The following is a 13770-nucleotide window of genomic DNA, read 5'->3' as shown; positions in this document are numbered from 1 at the left end:
CTTTGCAATGTGCGCTCCCAGGAATACTATAATCAGGATTCATCTTACAATGTTAATTAGAAAATCAAACGATTTAACTTTGGTGACCGTTTGCATACACCTAGGTCCCAATTCGCAAAATATTTATAAGTCATTATGTAGGTACTGCATGCTGTGCCATCAATAATGCTGCATTAAGAAAACCTGTACAGTTCTTACATTTGTGTAGCTCCCTTGGAGCCTGGCTGGGGGAACCTGGATGCGAAGTCTGGGCATTGTCTGTTTTTGCCTGTGGCGAATAGGTCTATGGTGGGGAAACCCCACTGAGAGAAGAGATCTTCTACGACTTCTTCGCGTAGTCGCCATTCCTGTTCCTTTGGGAGGGGGATCTCTGCTCAGAGCATCCGCTAGTGAATTGAGATCCCCTGGAACATGTTGGGATGACAGGTAAATCTTCTGTCTGCCCATTTCCAAACTTTCTGGGCAAGCTTGGACAGATTTGGCGAACAAGTGCCCCCTTGTTTAAGTAAAACATCGCCATTGTGCAGTCTGTTAGGATTTGCACTGACAGGTTGGATAGGAGGGGTTTGAATGCCTGAAGCGCTCTGAAGACTGCCAGAAGTTCTAGCAGACTGATGTGGTTCTGAGCCACTGTGTGGGACCAGAGACCCTGAGCTGTGTGGCGAAGGTAGTGAGCTCCCCACCCTGCCACGGAGGAGTCTTTTGTGACGACGGCTTGTATCTCTGGATCGTAAAAGGGTTTCCTCTTTGTAAGATTCTCTCTTGTCCACCAGCAAAGACTCTGTGCCAGAGTTGGCGAAACGACCACTAGATCGTCCCACTGACCACTTGCTCGAGACTCACCAACCATTCCTGCATGGGTCACATGGGCAGGCGCGCGCACGGGGAACCAGGTAAATGCAAGATGCCATCATGCCTAGCAAACACATTGGTTTGCGCACCCTTATTAGTGCATTACCATAAATCATTAGACAGATGATTGAATTTGACATCTGTACAAAAACAACCTAATTAGATGATTTACAAAAAAAAAATTGATGATATATATATATATACATATATAGGATACATTACTCACCGTAATCGTATTTCTGATGCTTGTATCTGCTTAGATTCACATGCTGTGCATAGGCCGACATCTAGTGGAAGCTGCGGAGTATTACAGTTTGTTTTTCGAAACTCGAAAATGGGCGTCGACACAGGCGTGCCAGTAATACTATCCCTAGTGTGACGTCCACTGCACCCAAGATCCCTCACGCGTCTAGGATCCTCAGATTGTATTTTTTCTGACATGAGGAAGCATGAGGAGTAGCGCGAGTACAGATAATCCAAGCAGATAGACAGAAAGGTAAGACTACAAGCAATCATGCACCTTCTCTCGGAGGGGAGGAAGGGTGGGTCGCATGTGAATCTAAGTAGATACAAGCATCAGAAATACAATTACGGTGAGTAATGTATCCCTTCTGAGGCTTGTGGAATCTGCTTAGATCACATGCTGTGCATAGATTAGCGAGCAGTACCAGAAGAAGGAGGTGGGATGTGAGAAGGGTCATGAGCAAACAGGTGTCTTAGAACCGCTTGTCCCACTTGTGTATCTGTTTTGGAATGAGTGTCAATGCAGTAATGCTGAGTAAAAGTGTGAATAGAGCTCCAAGTAGCTGCTTTGCAAATGGTGTCGAGGGGAACATTTGCAATGAAAGCCAGAGTGGCCCCAATGCCTCTAGTAGAATGGGCCCTTGGCGTAAAAGGCAGAGTTTTTTCAGAAAGAGAGTAACACAGCTGTATACAGTTGATAATCCACTTCGAGATCGCGCATATAGAGACGCGATCCCCCTCTCTGCCTGTAGCTACGGAGACAAACAGTTGATCTGTTTTCCTTAGCGGTCTGGTTTTATTTACATAGTAGAGGACCGCCCTACGCACATCAAGGGTGTGTAGTTTCATCTCAGCTGAGCTTTGCGGGTTCTGGAAGAAAGCCGGAAGCTCGATGGACTGGTTTACATGGAACTTAAGATATAAATTTAGGTGAGAACCTAGGGTGTGTGCGTAAAACCAGTTTGTCTTTGTGGATAGTAAAGAAAGGATCCTGCACTGACAGAGCCTGAATTTCACTGACCCTTCTTATAGGAGGTAATGGCTACTAAGAAGGCCGTTTTATAAGTCAGGTGTTTAAGACTACTTTTATGCATGGGTTTGAAAGGGGGGCCCATGAGCTTAGCTAGCACCACATTGAGGTCCCATCCTGGCGGTGGGTTCGAAATAGGAGGGTGAAGTCTTTTTACTCCTTCCATGAAGGCTTTAACTGCTGGTACTTTCCACCACGATACTTTGTTATGGGATGTGGTGTAAGCCGAGAGGGCTGCCAGGTGTACCTTCAGAGAGTTAAATACCAAACCTGCGTCCAGCAGGTGGAGCATGTATGTTACAACGTTCGAAGGAGTGCAATCAACTGGGTTGATTTGTTTATTCTGGCACCAAATAACAAATCTCTTCCACTTGTCAAAGTAACAGTGCCTTGTGTTTGGTTTCCTGGATTCTTTTAGGATGTCCATACACCTCTGTGGTAATTTGAGATGCCCAAACTCTATGACCTCAGGAGCCATGCTGCCAGGTTCATTGAGTTGGGTTCCTGGTGCACTGTTTGACCTTGCTGCTGGGACAGTAGGTTGTACCAGGCTGGGAGTTTGATGGGTTCGCACACCGCCATCCTGCATAGGTGTGGAAACCATGGTTGTCTCGCCCACATGGGAGCAACTAGGATGAGCGTCATCGATTCCTTGTTCATCTTGTACACCACTTTCCTGATGAGAGGAGTTGGTGGAAAAGCGTACGCAAACATCCCTGACCAGTTCATCCACAGGGCGTTCCCTTGGGAGTCTGGCTGGGGGAACCTGGATGCAAATCTTCGGCATTTTTTGTTTTCGCTTGTGGCTAATAGGTCTATAGTGGGGAAACCCCACTGAGAGAAGAGATCTTCTACGATATCTCTGTGAAGGACCCATTCGTGTTCTTCTGGGAGGGAGTCTCTGCTTAGGGCATCCGCTAGGGAATTGAGCTCCCCTGGAACATGTTGTGATGACAGGAAGATGTTCCGTCTGAGTGCCCATATCCAGATTTTCTGGGCAAGCTTGGACAGATTTGGCGAACGAGTCCCTCCTTGTTTGTTCAGATAGAACATGGCTGTCGTGCTGTCCGTCTGGATCTGCATCGACAAGTTTAGCAGATGGGGCTCGAACGCCCGCGCTCGGAATACTGCCAGAAGCTCTAGCAGGTTGATGTGGTTCTTGGCTACTGAGTGAGACCAGAGACCCTGAGCTGTGTGGTGGAGATGGTGAGCTCCCCACCCAGTCAGGCATGCATCTGTAGTCACCACTGCCTGTACTTCGGGATCGTAAAAGGGTTTTCCCTTTGCGAGATTCTCTCTTGTCCACCAGTGTAAGCTCTGTACGAGTGTTGGCGAAACGACCACTAGATCGTCCCACTGACCACTTGCCTGAGAACACTGTTTCGCCAACCATTCCTGCATGGGACGCATGCGCAGACGCGCGTGGGGGACCAGGTAAATGCATGACGCCATCATGCCCAGTAACCGCATTGCTTTGCGTACCGTTATTTGTTGACCTGACTGATAATGTGGGATTTGCAGTAGTATATTCCGAATTCTCTCTTCCGAAGGGAAGGTCAACCCTTTCTGAGTATCTAGGATTGCTCCTAGGAACTGTTTTGAGGTGCTTGGCACCAGACTTGACTTCTTCTCGTTGATAGAGAAGCCTAATTCGTGGAGGAGGTCGATGGTCCTCTGAATGTTTGACCTGCAAATTCCTGGGGTTTCCCCCGTTATGAGCCAGTCGTCCAGATAAGGGTACACTGGGATTGCCTCACTGCGTAGGTGTGCAGCTGCCACCGCCAGTACCTCGGTGAATACCCTTGGTGCTGAAGCTATCCCGAAGGGCAGTACCTTGAATTGGTAGTGGCGGCTGTCCACCTTGAAGCGCAAGTATTTTCTGTGCGCTGGGAGCATGGAAATATGAAAATAAGCATCTTTCATATCCAAGGTTGCCATGTAATCCCCCTTTTTTAGGAGGGGGATTACCTCTTGTAGCGTGGTCATACGGAATTTTTGGGGCTTGACATACTTGTTGGCAGGCCGTAAGTCCAATACTGGGCGCATTGTCAAATCTTTCTTTGGCACAAGGAAGTAAGTTGAATAGATACCCTTGTTTACCTGGTGTCCTGGGACGAGTTCTATTGCGTCCTTTTCTAGCAGAATGGCGATCTCTGCGAGAAGGATCTTCTGATGTTCTAAGGAGTGTATTCTTTGTCGTGGAGGGTGGTTCCGGGGACGCTGCAGTAATTCTATACAATATCCTGTGGACACTGTTGACAGCACCCATCTGTCTGAGGTGATCCCTTCCCAAGCCTGGGTGAAGTTGGAAATGCGTCCCCCTACTGGGGTTGCGTGAGAAGGGACCCTGAACTGAGCATCACTGCTTTGGTGGAGGCGTGCCACCTCCCTTGTTGGGGCTGCCTCTGCCTCTTCCACGACCTCTCTTGTTACCCCTGCCGTAACTCTGGGTAGACTGCTGGTTGTTGTTCCATTGTGTACCCTGTCCTTGGGCATAGTTGCCTCTTTGTGAATTTTGGCCGCGTGGGCGACGAAAATTATTGTTCCCCCTCTGGTTAGGGGGTTTGTTGGTAAGCTGGCCAAGGGATTTGAGAGTCTCGTATTCGTCCTTGGCATTTTTAAGTGCGTCTTCGACCGCTTTCCCAAACAATAGATCGGGTTCCACCGGCTTGTCTATTAATGAAGCCTGGGTTTCTGTTTTGAACCCCGACTGCCGTAACCACGCATGTCTCTTGATAACAGTACCTTCTGCTATCAATCTTCCTGCGTTGTCCGCGGCGTCGAAAGTTGCTTTTAATATGCAACCAGACACGGCTCTCCCTTCTGCCGAGATCCGAGCCAAGTGGCCCTTAAACGGTTCAGGAGCAGAGGCTATGAGCGCCGCGACCTCTTCCCATTGATGGCAGTTGTAACTTGCCAACAGGGTGGTGGAGTTTGCAATCCTTGCTTGGTAGGCGGACGTTGAGGCTACCTTCCTGCCAAACCCGTACAGTTTTTTGCTCTCCTTGTCGGGAGGAGCTTCTGACGACGATAAGGGTGTCCCAGCCCTCTTCCGAGTGTTGGTAACCACTAGGGAGTCTGGTTTAAGATGTCCTCTTATAAAAAGAGGGTCTGACTGGGCTGCCCGAAAAAGTTTTTCAACTCTAATTTCTTTTTTGAATATTTGTAGATATATGAAAATTGATTGAACATATAGCCCCTGATGAAGAGAACGAATCTCGCAACGCGTTGGGCACATATGTTTGGAATAAATCACCTTTGAGAGAAAAAAATACTTTATGACTGGTGTACTTATGGTCTAATTTTACAGAGAAAACAGTGACTTTAATTGAAACACTTACTTCTACTACTCTAAAACTACTGGGCTGTTCTAGCCATTGATAGTGTGCAGGGGACGGGAGTTCCCCAACAGGGAACTTACTCTTGTCCTATTGTGTTGACAACCCATATGCCAGGGCTGTTTCTTTTCTCCTCTGCACCTTAAATCAGTTATACACAGACTTAAATTGAATGGGCAACCAATTTTACTTAATACAATAGTACTACACATTTGGTATGCATGGTGTCTAAATCCGTTAGAGGAATTTGCAGCAACAGATTTCGAATTCTTTCCTCCGATGGAACTGCCAACACCTCTTGGGTGTTTAATACAGCTCCTAGAACTGTTTTGAGGGGCTTGGCAGCAGGCTTGATTTTTTTTCCTCGTTGATTGAGAAGCCCAATTGGAAGAGGAGGTTGATTGTTGTTTGAATGTTTAATCTGCAAATTACAGGTGCCTCCGCTGTGATGAGCCAGTCGGCCAGGTAAGGGTACACCGGCATTGCCTCCCTGTATAGGTGCGCCGCCACCACCGCCAGCACCTTGGTGAATACCCTTAGAGCTGATGGCTGTCTTATCTTGAAACGCAAGAATCTTCTTGCGCTGGGAACATTGAAATATGAAAATAGGCATCTTTCATATCCAATGTTGCCATGTAATCCCCTTTTTTAGTAGGGAGATTACCTCTTGGTGTAGTCATGCAGAATTTTTGTGACTTGACATACTTGTTTGCGGGGCGCAAGTCTAATACTAGGCGCATCGTGAGATTTTTTTTTGGCACAAGGAAGTAGGTTGATTAATACACTTGTTTACCTGGTTGCCCGGGACGAGTTCTATCGCGTCCTTTGCAAGTAGAATGGCGATTTCCTCGAGGAGGATTTTCTGGTGCTCCAAGGAGTGTACTTTCGATCTTGGAGGATGGTTGCAGGGGTGTTCTAGTAGCTCTATACAGCATCCTGCGGACACTGGACAGCACTCATCTGTCCAAAGTGATCCCTTCCAATGCGAGGGTGAAGGTGGAAATGCGCCCCCCCCCCCCTACTGGGCCTGCATGGGAGGCACCCGGAGCGGAATGTCACTGTTTATTGGGTGGCATACCACCTCTACCGGGGCTGCCTCCAACCCTAGCGCAGCCCCTACGCTGACCTTTGGTGAAACCCTGTGTAGCCTGGGACTGATGATTGTTGCCCCATGAGGTTCCTTGATTTTGAGAGTAGTTGGAACCCCTCTGGGAGCTTTAGCCGCGAAAGCGACGAAAAAAATTATTTCCCCTTTGACCTGGGGGTTTGTCAGTTGTCCGAGAGATTTTAGGGTCTCGTATTCGTCCTTAGCTGTCTTCAGTGCCTCTTCCACTGCTTTCCCAAATAGAACGTTAGGTTCTACTGGCATGTCTATGAACGTGGCTTGGGTCTCGTGCTTGAACCCGGACTGTCTTAGCCAAGCATGGCGTTTTATTACTGTGCCCTCGGCTATCAGCCTTCCAGCATTGTCTGCCGCATCACAATTTGACTTCAGGATGCATCCAGACACACACCTTCCTTCTTCTGCAATTTGGGCCAACTGTCCCTTTAGTGGTTCAGGTGCAGAGGCTACTACAGCAGCTACTTGTTCCCATCGATGGCAGTTATAGCTTGCTAACAGAGTGGTACTGTTAGCAATACGATCCTGGTAGGCTGACGTGGAGGCAACTTTCCTACCCAGAGTGTATATTCTCTTGCTCTCTTTGTCGGGAGGTGCTTCGGGAGAAGCAAGTGGTGTACCTGCCCGCTTTGTGGTAGTTACTACGAGGGAGTCAGGTTTTAATTGCCCCCTAATGTACATGGGATCAGAGGGAGCGGCGCAGAATAATTTTTCCACTCGTGGATGGACTGCACAAGTAAGATTAGGCGTCACCAGCGAGGGATTGATTCTGCGCTGGATGGATCTTAATATGGGGATAGCCTGGGAAATGGCTCTTCTGTCACCTAAGAGTTCTTCAGCAAAATCTTTATCTTCCTGGGCACCTTGTGTGTCTATTTGGAAATTAGCTGCTGCTTTTCACAGTACCTCATTGAGGAGTGGCCGATTATCAATCAGTCAGTCATTCACCAGGGGGGTCTTTCGGAATAGGAGAGTCGAGATTGTAGGCTTCCGCCTCATCTTCCTCCTCCTGGTCCGATCGTCCCCATAGTAAAAGCCCCCTGCCGGGTCATCCAGCATATGCGTTTGTTTCCTCGCCATAGGACTCTGGATGGTAAGGTTCAATTAGCAAAGGGTCTGAAAACTAACCTTGCGCTGGAGCCTCAGTGCAGAGCCTTGTAGTAGAGGGATGAGAGGGGACTGGACCCCGAAGGGGCAGAGGTAGCTGGAATGCTGGTATAACTCTGGAAATAATTAGGGTCTCTCTCATAGAAGTCTGCCATAAATTACATTCTTCCGATTACCCTATCAATGTCATCAGAACTCCAATTTTTAGAACTAGGAATGATTACAGCATCCTCATACTCTTCCTCCATGCCCATATCCTGAGCAGTGGGAGGAACAATCTTTCCCTTGGGGACAGGGTCAGGGACCTTGGATTTTTCTAAAGACTTAGGGTCTTTTTGTTTTTCCTTTTGAACCTGGTGTTCTGTTTTTTTTAAAAAATGTTGTTTTCCCCCTTCCCATTACTAGAGGAATGTTTTCCTGAACGTTTAGGGTTTTCTGAGTGTTTCGACACCTGGCATCGAGATTCGGAGGTGGCTTTCGACTTGGGGGAAGAGGTCGGATTCATCTTCTGACGACCGGGCCTCAATGACTTTTGGTAAAGTGGCACCTTTCCCAACCGTGGACGGTTGTTGTTTGTCGTGAGGCGAATGTGACCGGGAACGCCCAGAGGACACATTCTGTGGACCGCTCTCTCGATGCCTTTCGTTGCCGATCGCTCGACATGCGTGTTGAATCTCGGCTGGGGCTAATGTGCTTTGTGGAAGTGGCGTGTGTTGCGCTTATGCCGCCGGGTGTTGTCCCCATATCTGAACCGCCGATCAGTCCTCCGAGGACAGTGGCTTGCGTGTGGGTGTCTGAAGTCACCCCTGTGCCCTCGCCGTCTGATAAGGCGACATTGCTGCAGGATCCCACGGTGTCCATGGCCTCTAGCTGCCTGGCGTAGTGGGCCCAGTGCTTCATCGAGCGGTCTTTGAGTGTTTTGGGCTTGAAGAGCCTACAAGCTCTACAGGTAGCCTCGGGTTGGTCTTGTATTGTGTTTGTCTACCCAGGGAAACTTTGTGTTACACTTCGGGCAGAATTTAAAGGGAGTACTCTCCATATGTTATGATTGGCAGCGGGCGGGAATATGTAGGAAACAAGTGTATGACCACCCCCCACTATCCCTACTTGCACAGGGCCGAGGCCAGGGGCTTTCCGAGGTCCCGGCCGAGGCCAGAGGCCTTCCAAGGCCCATAGTCCGTTGTGTAGTCTCGACGGCTGATTTCCTCAATCCGGATTCACTGACGTGGGAGAAACAGGGAAATATTGTAATGATATCGATAAATGGCTAAAGCCAAGGGAACTCCGTGATATGCTTCCGACAAGTATGGCGGAAAAAAACAATCTGAGGGTCCTACACTCGTGAGGGATCATGGGTACAGTGGATGTCACACTTAGGATAGTATTACTGCCACGACCTAGTTCGATGCCCCTTTGAGTTTCAAAAAACAAACTAATACTCCACAGCTTCCACTAGATGTCGGACTATGCACAGCATGTGATCTAAGCAGATTCCACAAGCCTCAGAAGAACAAGTTACTTCTTACCTTGTAACGTTCTTTCGACGGGATGTTCCTCTGACGTATTCCTCATCTTAGATATCTCCTTCCAGCTCTGCTGGCCTCTGAAAATTCTCTCTAGAAGGCGCTGCGCGTCGACGTCCTCCGAGTCGATGTCCCTCGACAGCGACGTTATCCTGCCTATAAAGGCCGCGTGCAGCGCCCGTTGCTCAGTTCCGTTTTGTAGCCCACAATAATACTTTCTGGACTAACTAATCACCCTGAAGGAGCGTAAGCTGCAACAACAAGGGAAGTAGAACTGCAGGGATGGATGGGAGGGTCGATGAGGAATACGTCGGAGGAACATCCCGTCGAAAGAACGTTACAAGGTAAGAAGTAACTTGTTCTTCGAAGGGATTGTGTCCTCCGACATATTCCTCATCTTAGATAGGCTCCAATAGCAGTATTCTATTATCGGAGGAGGGAGTACTGACTTCACGCTGTCTTCTATTGATGAATAGAATGCAGTACAGCCCTTCCAAACAGTCTCTTGACTGGAGGAGGAATCCAAATTGTAAAAACGTGTAAAGGTATGGACAGACGACCATGTAGCGGCTGCACATATGTCTTTAACCGGCACGCCTCTTTTGAGGGCCGAGAAGCTGCAATACCTCTGGTCGAATGAGCCCTAAGGTTTTGAGGGGGCTCTTTCCCTGCCAGTTTATAACATTCTAGAATGATCCATCTGGAAATGGTCTGCTTAGTTATTGGTAACCCCAGCTTGTGACCTGCGTAACCTACAAACAGCTGGTCTGCCTGTCTTATCCTGGCTAGTCTACTGATGTAAAAACTTAAAGCCCTCCTAGGGTCTAGCCTGTGTAACCTCTCTTCCTCTTTCCCCGGGTGAGGAGGAGGATAGAAAGATGGTAGGGTAATCTTCTGAGTGATATGGAATTCAGAAACCACCTTTGGGAGGAAATTAGGCTTCACTTGCAGGACAACTTTGTCTTTGTGAAATATTGTGTGAGGGGGTTTACAAGAAAGAGCTTGTAATTCGCTCACCCTTCGAGCAGATGTAAGTGCTATTAATAAAACAGTTTTAAGGGTAAGGAATCTTAACGAACAAGAATGGAGAGGTTCGAAAGGTGTACCCATCAGGAAAGTTAGTACTAAGTTTAAATCCCATAGGGGAATTTGGAATGGTCTTGGGGGATAAACATTGGTTAACCCCTTTAGAAACTGTATTACCAAGGGTAATTTGAAATAGGATGGTTCTTCCGCAGTACGCTTAAAGATGGATAGCGCTGCGAGATAGCCCTTAATGGTGCCAACTTGAAGGCCTGAATTTGCCAAATATAGTAGGAAGGACAAAACCATTGGTGTACCACATGAAAAAGGGTCGATATTCTATTCTCTACACCAGCTGCAAAATCTGTTCCAACGGCAGCGGTATAAAGACTTTGTTGCTGGCCTCCTTGCCGAAAGCAACACCTCCATGACATCAGGGAGGTCCCAATCCTTGTACCTCAGCCTTTCAGAAGCCAAGCGTGAAGGTTGAGGGTTTTGATGTCTGGATGGAGAACCTGACCTCCCTTCTGTGAGAGTAGGTTCTCTCTGAGTGGAATTCGAATTGGAGGGCAGATGGACAAGTCTAGAAGGTCCGGGTACCACGTTCTCCTGGCCCAATCCGGGGCAATTAGGATCATGGTTCTCCGGAATCTTCTCAACCTCCTGATCATTTGAGGAATGACAGGGACCGGTGGGAACGCGTACAGTAGCGGAAACTCCAAGTCCACTATGAACGCGTCTCCCAGAGCTCCTCTCGGGGGAAATTCCCTTGAGCAGAACAGGTCGCATTTCCTGTTTAGGCTGGTGGCGAACAGATCGACCTGAGGGGTTCCCCAAAGGGCGAAGATCTCCTGAAGGACTTCCTGAGCTAGCTCCCACTCGTGGGAGACTGTGTTCTGCCTGCTCAGAGCGTCCGCTGTCAAGTTCTTCTCTCCGGCTAGGTGAACTGCCGATAGAGAGATTCCTTCTTGGACTGCCCAAAACCAGAGCTGCATCGCCTCTCTGCACAGGGGTAGTGATCCTACGCCTCCTCTTTTGTTGAGGTAATGCATGGCCACCGTGTTGGCCGTCATTATCAGGACGTTCTTCCCTTGTACAGCTGACAGGAACGCCTTCAGCGCAAGTCTGATGGCTCTCAGCTCTAACAGGTTGATATGTAGTCTGGACTCCGATGGAGACCAACGACTGCTGATGGTCAAGTCGTTGGCGTGGGCTCCCCACCCCGTGAGTGAGGCATCCGTGACTACTGTTATCTCCGGCCAGGGTTGCCAAAACTGTTCTCCTTTCAGAATGTTCTCCTGACAGGCCCACCACTGAAGGTCTCGAGCCACCCTGCCGGGAACCTGAAGAAGATCTGTCATTCTCCCTGAGAATTGTGACCACTGAGTCCTCAGTGCCCATTGGAGGGATCTCCTTCTCAGGCGAGCCTCTGGCACTAGGAAAATTCAGGATGCCATGAGGCCTAGCAACCTCAAAAAGTCGAAGGCTGGGAGACGTTGGAACTTGGTAACCATCTGTAGAATATCTTGAGCCCTCACCTCTGGTGGCGAGGTTTTTCCCAGGGAAGTGTCCAGGATTGCTCCTATGAACTGGAGTCTCTGCGATGGTATCATTTGTGACTTCTTTAAATTGAGGGAGAAGCCCAGTCTGTGAAGGAAGTGGCACACGTGATTTAGCTGGATCTTAGCTTGTTCCGGAGAAACAGCCCTGATCAACCAATCGTCCAGGTAGGGGTAGACATGAATCCCTTCACTCCTTAGACTTGCAGCCACTACCGACATTAACTTGGTGAAGACCCTCGGGGCCGAGGTCAGCCCAAATGGCAGCACTCGAAATTGATAGTGAGAGTTGCCAATTGCGAACCTCAGGTATTTCCTGTGTTTGAGATGGATAGGCACATGGAAATAAGCGTCCTGAAGGTCCAGTGATACCAACCAGTCCTGGAACTGAAGGGCCTGGAGGATCTGAGAAAGAGTGACCATCTTGAATTTGTCTTTTCTGAGGAATTTGTTCAATTCTCGATAGTCCAAGATGGGTCTCAGTCCTCCGTCTTTATTTGGAATGAGAAAGTAAGGGGAGTACCAGCCCTTGTTCCTCTCCGCTACAGGTACCGGTTCTATGGCACCTTTCTCTAGCAGGTCCCAAATTTCCTGCAAGAGGAGCGGATCTGGAGCTTTCTGAGAGCTGATCCCCGGTGGATGACTCTGAGGTATACGTAGGAAAGGCAGGCAGTAACCTTGGGCAACTGTTTCCAATGCCCAAGCATCTGACGTGATAGCCTGCCATACCGCCAGATGTTGAGTCAGCCTGCCTCCTACAGGTGTCCTGTGAGGGAAGTCCTCAGAGTGGTTTTGGGGCGGCTGATGCAGATGCCGATGGTAAAGAGGTACCTGCTGTTGCTGCGGCTTTTGAATATCTACCCCGTCCACCTCGGGTAGTTCTTCTTTGTCCCCTTTGAGCCGGTCGTCCTCTACCTCTTCCGAATGCGGAGTAGAAGCGAAAGGACTTGCCCCTCGCAGAGGTTCCTGTGGGACGAAAAGGAGTCTGACGGATTGCAGCTCCTAGGGATTGTGCTGCTGCTTTTGAAGTTTGCAGTTTCTCTAAACTGTCATCCGCCTTTTTCCCGAACAAAGAAGAGCCATCGAATGGCATGTTCAAGAGCCTGGCTTGCACATCTGGGGCAAAACCAGACTTTCTCAACCAAGCGACTCTCCTGGTTGATGTACTTGCCGCCATTGCTCTGCTGATACTGTCAGCCGAATCAATGCCCGTCTGGAGGGATTCGCACATAGCGTCTTTACCATCCTGTATAATATTCAGGCACGCATCCCTTTCTTCTCCCTCCGGGATGCAGTCAGCCGCTGTAGAAGCACACTCCCAAAGTGTATGGCTGAACCTAGCAAGGGTGCAAGTAGCATTAACAGATTTTAACGCCATGCTACATGCTGAAAAGACTTTCTTTGCCATAGCATCATATTTTTTATCGTCCCTGTCCTGTGGGACGGTAGGATAAGCCGTCTTGACATCGGTAGAGGATGCTGTCTGTACCACCAGACTTTCTGGGGATGGGTGTTTATACAAAAACTCTGGGTCTGTAGAGGATACCCTGTACATTGTAGACAGTTTTTTATTTACTGCTGGTACTACATCTGGGGTTTCCCAGTTTGTCATGATCTTTCTCTGAAGAGCTTTATGAAAAGGCACCACAGGATCCTCCTGTGGGCCTTTGTCAAGAATATCCGTGAGGTCATCTTGTTGGAAAGATTGTGAAGGTGCCGACCACCCCATGAACTGTGTGATCCTGGCCATTAAGGCTCTATAGGGGGTTTCATTATGCTCCCCCGGGTCTGGCTTAGCAAACTCCACCTCAGGGGAAGTGTCTAACCCACTTGCCTCATGTAAGGAATCATGAAGATCCTTTAACCTGCGCTCTTCAGAGGAAAATTCCTCTCTAATTGGGGTTACAGGTCCCTGCAACTCAAATGTGTCTTCCTGTTCAGACAATTCACCCTCTTCCAAAATTGAGGACATAGT

The 13770-nt window shown here is 48.7% G+C and overlaps 1 protein-coding gene across 2 annotated transcripts in view; it reads right to left on the bottom strand.

Moving 5' to 3' along the window:
- DEDD (death effector domain containing) overlaps window positions 1-13770 on the bottom strand; it is a 184965-nt gene that overhangs the window by 82299 nt on the left and 88896 nt on the right. The window lies entirely within an intron of this gene.

The sequence above is a fragment of the Ambystoma mexicanum genome, chromosome 1p, assembly GCF_040938575.1.
Source record: "Ambystoma mexicanum isolate Mex_15411 chromosome 1p, UKY_AmexF1_1, whole genome shotgun sequence".
Classification (NCBI taxonomy): domain Eukaryota; kingdom Metazoa; phylum Chordata; class Amphibia; order Caudata; family Ambystomatidae; genus Ambystoma; species Ambystoma mexicanum.
Note: the sequence above shows the minus strand (reverse complement) of the source record. Positions and strands in the feature narration are given on the sequence as shown.